Raw genomic sequence first — 7,420 nt, 5'->3', positions numbered from 1 at the left:
TTAGCCAGTCTCCAAACGACAATTTTCTAATGCATGATGTATAGGTAAGACCTTGTTGCAAATGGCAAGTTAATGTTAATAACCGAATGTCCAAAAAATAGTAATATTTAGTAGAATGGTAAAAAAGCTTTTTCGAGCTCCACTGAAAAGGCAGTCGATATAAAGATGTACAAAAATGATTAATTACTGTTTATAATAGTTTAAAACTACTGTTTTTCGTTAGGGCAAAGATATTTAGATTTATTATAAATGGCTGTACTTCTTAAAAGAAATACATTTCTCATTTCCACTTTTCATTGTTTTCTTTAAATTATGCAGAAGCATGCATATCGTTAATCGATATCATAACACTCAAGAAAGTGAGAACTATAATTGATCTTGTGAATATGTTTTTCCAGGATAAAGAAATGACACGAACTATTATTTTCAAGACAACCTACAGGGGAAAAAAACAGCGGAAAAAGAGTGTGCGATAATTAGTTTCTTCCTATATAGATATAGTAACAAATGTCATTAATTGGAATGTCTCAGTTGATTTCTGCACTAATACGCTATACACATGCAAATCCCATAAAAAAGAATCATACGGTTTGCATCATATCATCTATATAGTATGTTTACAGGCCACATTTAACATATGACTATCATATGTTAAATATATGACTATCATATGTTAAGGAGATCGACCAGGATAAGGGACACATTTTTGATATGTTGTATCATATTAAATTTCAACAACGCCTTTCAAACTTTCCTTTGAATCAGAATGAAATCAGTAAAAGTTACTTTGATGCTTACATATGATTGATGTAAAATGGTGTATACAAATGTTCCAATGATTTGTAAGAGGTGTGGTCCTTACCCAAGGTCTACCTCCTTAAATATTATATGACTATTAAATATTAAATATCATATGACTATATCATGTTAAATATAAAATGATTTTTATATGATTACCATATGATTATCATATGAATCTAGCACCATATTATAATTATAATATGTGGCACATTTGGCTGTGTATATACTGGTATCACACAGTCATTTAATGCTGCACGGAATGGTTAATAAGATAAATAAGGGACGCTACAGCTGTGTATATATTTATTTGTTTATATCCATAATATATAGGTTATATTTGAATCTTCGTTTCGTTTGGAAATTCCAGGAAATATTGTCTCGCCGGAATTACAACATATTTCATTTATAACTGAACACGACAACATTTCCATGGATAAATATCTGCTATTGGTGAAAATCCATTTGCATGCTTGAATAGAGATTTCCACTAATTTGACGGAACTCGCCGTAAACGGACGTAACTGAACGAAACTCCCCCTTAATAGCACTTTATACGCCAGACCGTGAAGGACGGGGAAAATTATTTATAATTAGTGCAGATGGAAATCGTGGAACCATTCATATCTATTTCACAGCTTTATTAAATATCAACATTATTATATCTCATACTCTGTGTAGTCCTTCAGATAAGCAGATAAATGCGACAGCATTTACGGTTCCAGTGATTAAAAAAAGTAGGGATGACGGAGGAAAAAGTAGGATACAAGGCTATAGACAGCTTGTTTTCTCCTAATTATACATAAAGTTAGCATTCCTTTCCACTAATAAAAGTTTTCCAAAACCCGGGCCTCCTTCTGGCTCAACCACTGCGAAAGTAATTGCAAAATGCATATTTCAAGTCACCTGTATTTAGCTATAGTGTAGACTTAGTCATTAAGCAATGAATGCATACAGGCTTGAGTGTTTTCCAAACACACATAAATTATTTAAGCTTCAAAGTTTAGGATAAGTGTCATATTTGAAAGATTTTGTATTGTAATTGGTTATGTTGTATGGAATAAAGAACATTTTTTTATAAAGCATGGGATATTTTGTCCCTTTCAATGACTATATGCAAATTCTAAAATACCGCTAAAAGTCAATTTACTCGTTTTGTCACTTTCTAAACGTCCAATGGCAAAGCAATCGCCCCATATCATATCTTGAGATTTGAAATATAGTATTGGTTTACTATCGTCCTTAAAATACTGAGATGACTTTAATATGGTTTAATTATATCAACAATAATGTAATAACATTTAACCCATGACGGCATTGATATTATTTATTTTTGTACATATCTATATTGATTTTGTGTTAAGTAATTATATACTTACTGCTGCAGGAAGTTATTCTTTTCATATCTGTTATTTGGTTGGACGTGGAATTGGTATATCTATAACACAAGTTTTCACTGATTGTAAAGTAAAACAGTTTACATAATTTTCATGTTATTTTTTTTCTTTACTTGTCCACGATACAATTCAACTAAGATATATCTGCTGAATCAAACTTTCATTGAAACTTTTATTGATGGAAACATTGTTATTCCTTCTGAAGGGCTAATATTATAGAAGATCAACGGGTCACAGATAAGAATGAATTACTCTCCGCTATAGCTAATATGTCCAAATGAGGAACTTAACGGCCTTATTGATGTTATAAATGTTTTAGAAATGCCCTATGTGACATATACGTTTATACGTCTACTGGTAATGACTTCATTACTTTTTTACACCATATCTGCATCGGCTCGATAAAAAAGATAATGACTTTTATTTGAAGAGATAAAAAAAATGTCTATTTACAGGAATTGCCTGGTGGCGTAGCTAAAATTAAAATAGAAGTATACAGTGTTGAAAAATCATATGTTATTATATTCAAATAATAGTCTTGAACTTATTATCTCCAAAAGATCTTTCGAATTTTGCAGGATCCACATTGAATTAATACCACTACAGGAGTAACACGTGTTGTGGTAGGACTGCAGACCCTCTTTGACAGTTGCGAGTATAGAAGTCAAAATTTTGAAACAGGTTTGGTGGTACAGATCCAGCTATGAAACGTTCTTTGTTTGGATTCCCGTGGAGTATAGGAATCTATATTTTTCATCACCGATACAATTAAAACCATGTTATGAATTGATGTTTCAGATATCTCTTTTTTTAATGTACAACAAACATAATCATTTCTAAATATTGAGTTTTGCCCAGCTAGTTATCGTTCAATCAATTCATGCATGTCCAAACCATTCTCTGATCTTCCTACTTTTTAAATTGGAATGAAATTACTCAAAATGTCAATTAAGATCGTGTTTCATATAACACAATCATTTTCTTTTCGAATGCTTGCCTTGTCATAGATATTTGATATGTCTGGTGTAAAATGATAGCTGACACCTTAATTAAGACAATCCTTTATTTCAAAATAAAATGGATTATGTAACGGGTTCTGGTCAGATAATTGAGGGTATACATCACGTTTGTATTACGCGTCGACTTACCAGAAGTGGAACATTGTAAGTATATGCCTAGAACCAAAGGACAATATTTGTACGGTTTTAACCCGGACAATGTAATGTGTTTGATTAATTAGGATAGGCTAACAATAAGGAATGGACATGAAATGTCTAGAATGATTGTTCTATTATTTAATAGCTATTTTCGGTGATCCATGCATGTATGAACGGATCTCGGAGCTCCCAAACTCAATGCATGGCCGAAGACCGTGCATTTAATTATTGGGTGTCGAGAGATCCGTTCAGACATACATGAACGACCGAAATAGCTGTTCAATCCTTATAATTCTATCCCGACATTTAGGAAGTTTGTATTGAACCGGTATTGGTAAATGTATTTATATAATCTAGTTCTGGGAGAGAGTAATCAAGGGAACCAAGATTATAACGGTAATCAATATATTAATGGCGTAGTTTTGATATTTTAAAAAAAAGTTCGAGGCTAGCTGTTAAAAGATGTTCTTCACTGAGGTTGCTTTAAGGGAAAGCACACAGACAAATGTCAATCATTAAAATTTTATGTTGTTTTCTCATACTTATGAAATCAATTTGTCTACTTTATTTCAATTGTACAGACAACACTTAGTGTCAACTAATATTTGTCAGTTCATTTCAACGACAATTACATCTGATACTAGCTCATAGTAAAAGGCGTTAGTTACCAGTGATTTCCCTGAACTATTTTCAAAACGAATCCAAATTGTCGAATATTGGTTTTGTCATATGTCTGTGTATAATTACAGATTTGTATGCTCCAGGCATCCATTTGAGAAACTTGGAAAACCTAATAAATTACCATGGAAAACAGACATTCACAACAAAGAACATAAAGTTACTAAAAATACATGCAATGTAACAAAAGCAAATGAGCAACTCGGACTTCTCTGAAAATTTGGATTATGGACCAGGTGCACCGATAGGGTAAGCATTCTCTGCTTTTCTAGAAACACCCGCCGTGTTCCTCATAAAAGTTAAGTCCGGGGTAGACAAACGAGGAAAGGAAAACTATGACCCGTTGAATAAATCTGTTGTCATGGTGCAGATGGCTACACCATAACGATCCATGAGTGCATGATGACGACCATAAAACTTCTGTAGTGATGACTTAATCATAGAAGAAATCATGGAGAAATCATATAGAAAATTCATAAAAAAATATAGTCTTTTGTCCAATTTTACTTTAGAATGTATATTGCAAACACCATTTTTTAATTGAAAAATCGAAGTTATTTTATATGACGTCTTTGCAGTCTGTGTAAAGAAGAATTTAAAACCAGAAAACAATACAATGCTTGTTCTGATAAGGCAATGAGCAACGAATTGTTCAATCTCTGAACTTTTTGAAGTTTATGCGACTAATTTTGGACAAGCTCCAATTGTTATGTTTTAAAACGATACAAGTTATATTCCGGCCAATTACATATAGGTTACTCCCTTTTACAGGACTTTTAACACGTTCCTTACAAAATTGCGTTTAATAGCAAATGATGCCATACCGCAAAATTGAATATGTTTTCAAGAACACAAGTAGCACAAATAAGAAAACAATTAGTCATCGGAGTTCACAGAAAGTTATCATAGATATCCTGGGCTACAAGTAACACAAGATAAATACAGTTTAGCATATGTAGGTAAAGTTTATTGAACCACAATTATCTTCATTTGGCTATTAATTTCTGATTGCGGCAAAATTATTCGATAACGCAGTAATGAACACACAAGAATAGACGGATGTGAACCTTAACGTGAACGTAAGCTTAGTTGTGTTTAATCAATACATATTTAATGCATCCAATTTATTTGGATTTTCAATTGCTCTTTCTTTCTGACGTTTGGACTAATGAAAAAATTTATAACGATTGACACAATTGTACATTTAAATTGAATGAACAATAACAAATGCAGAGAAATGAGAGAGTAGTCAATATTACAAATAATAGTAATGCTTTCCATGTATTTTTTTAAACATTTTAGTTTTGCGCTTTTAAAAAGAACCAAATGTAATGTTTTCGATATAATATTGGTGTTAACGATAAATGTTTAGTCTTTTTTTTCAGAATTTGCCAGAGGAAAGAAATACCTAAAATGAAGGTTGGGACTCAAATAAAGCATCATAAGAAATGTAATAGTTATGGAATGAAGAAGCTTGTTATGATTATTATAATTAAGTTATATTATATAAGCCAATATATCGTATTGTTATTCGTCATTTTTGATTAATGTCAAAGTCATAGATGGACAGGTATCGAAGTAACCTTTAACGTCAGTGAGTGTCAAAAAGTGCACAGTAATTAATATGGAAACTAACACTTATACATATTACGCATGAAAATAATATTGACGCCACTCATTTTGCAACATGCTAGTAATGATAATTCTCCCCAAGGAACTATAAATCTATCTATAAACGTTGGTATTTGTATGTAACATGTTATCAGTTTAAATAACATCATCATGCATAAGTGTACAAATTAAGTTTCGTTCATAAGCTAAAGCTGTTGATGATGAGTAGATTGTATGTATCAGTGGAAACATTAGTTAGCAAAATAACATTATTTCATGAATGGTACTTTTGTGATCAACAACGGTTTTAAGTCAGGGAATTTCCAAAGAATTTATATTCTTATTAAAAGCTGTGTAAAAAAGAAAAGGAATAAAAAACGACATTAACTAACAGAATACCAAATTTATTACTTATGTCTATTCTAGTTAATGCGTTAGTAAATAAATCATTATACTTCTTCAATATATGTTTAACCTATGTTTTATTGAAGATTTTGTGCTACGCCGAAGCATCCCAAACGTACACAAAATGTTTAATCTGTGCTTAATGTCTTACAATTTAGCTATATGTTATTACTTCAAAAGGCTTGAGATCGACATCATGGACTCATTGATCGTGATGGTGTTGCCATAACCATCATGAAAAAAAAAGATTTGTTCAGAATTTAGTTGTTTACATACAAGTTTGTCAGCTATTTCTATCATAGATATATTAAAACTCGAGAAAAATAGTTTTTCAATTCTGGCAACAACCACTTTTTAACACTTTTGGACATAGACCAAGTTAATGTAAAAGCTTGAATATATATATATCTGAAAAATTCCCAACGATGTTAGAACTGTCAAATTTGCGAAGCAAATTTTTGGTCGTTTCCTCATCGGGACTAGAACTTGTACCGCTTTGACATTTATGGCAACACCGCCTGCATAAAGTCCAGCGCCCTAGACCACTCGGCCAGCTAGGCTATATAAAAAAATATAGCTTTTGCTGGCCGGGTCATTCCTCCTCGTAGGATTAATGTGATCACTGTAGTGCAAAATGTGCATAATGATTGCATAACATATTTCCATACGTCATAATAGAGGTATTGACATAATCTTTAAATAGTTGTTTTACGCATCTTTTACTGAAACCTATATTAATGAAAACGTTGATTTTTATCCTTCCGTCTATTAAAAAGATGTACTGTTTAAAATATACGTTCTGATTGTGAGGTATTTTAACAAAAGAAGTAAATATAACAAGAACAATTGACGCTATGACAACGTTCGTACGATTTAGATCCAGATAGTATAATTTATTATCAACAATAACAGCGATAGGTTAGACATGAGAAACACGAAAGAAAATATTTGTCATCAATGAAGTAGTTCATTCTTTATTTCCGGTGTGTGCGGTGTTTGTTTTCTTTTTCTTAGGGGGAGGGGCGGTTAAGTTGCGTACTATTTACAGTGTTTTGTATGTTTAATTGATCCAGTAATTAGTAAACATTGTGCCACCCGTTTTGCTTATGGTTGTGTTGCTCTTATTACAAACTTTGTTTAAACATATTTGATGTAATTCTTTTCTCTTTTTTTCCGTTTGTTTCTGTTGTCGTATTATTTCTTTTATTGTCTATCCTTTGTGATACAGAACATATTACATTATAATATTGGATCCTTTGATTACTCTTAAGTAGCTGTCTTTGTGAGAATGACAATTGTACAATGACAGTGGCGTTCCATTATTTTGTATTACGTAATAGTCAATATTTAGTAGTTTATGGGTTATTACTTTAC

Source organism: Perna viridis, chromosome 14 (assembly GCF_037379345.1).
Source record: "Perna viridis isolate PV_CMFRI_1.1 ecotype Kerala chromosome 14, ASM3737934v1, whole genome shotgun sequence".
NCBI lineage: Eukaryota > Metazoa > Mollusca > Bivalvia > Mytilida > Mytilidae > Perna > Perna viridis.
Note: the sequence above shows the minus strand (reverse complement) of the source record.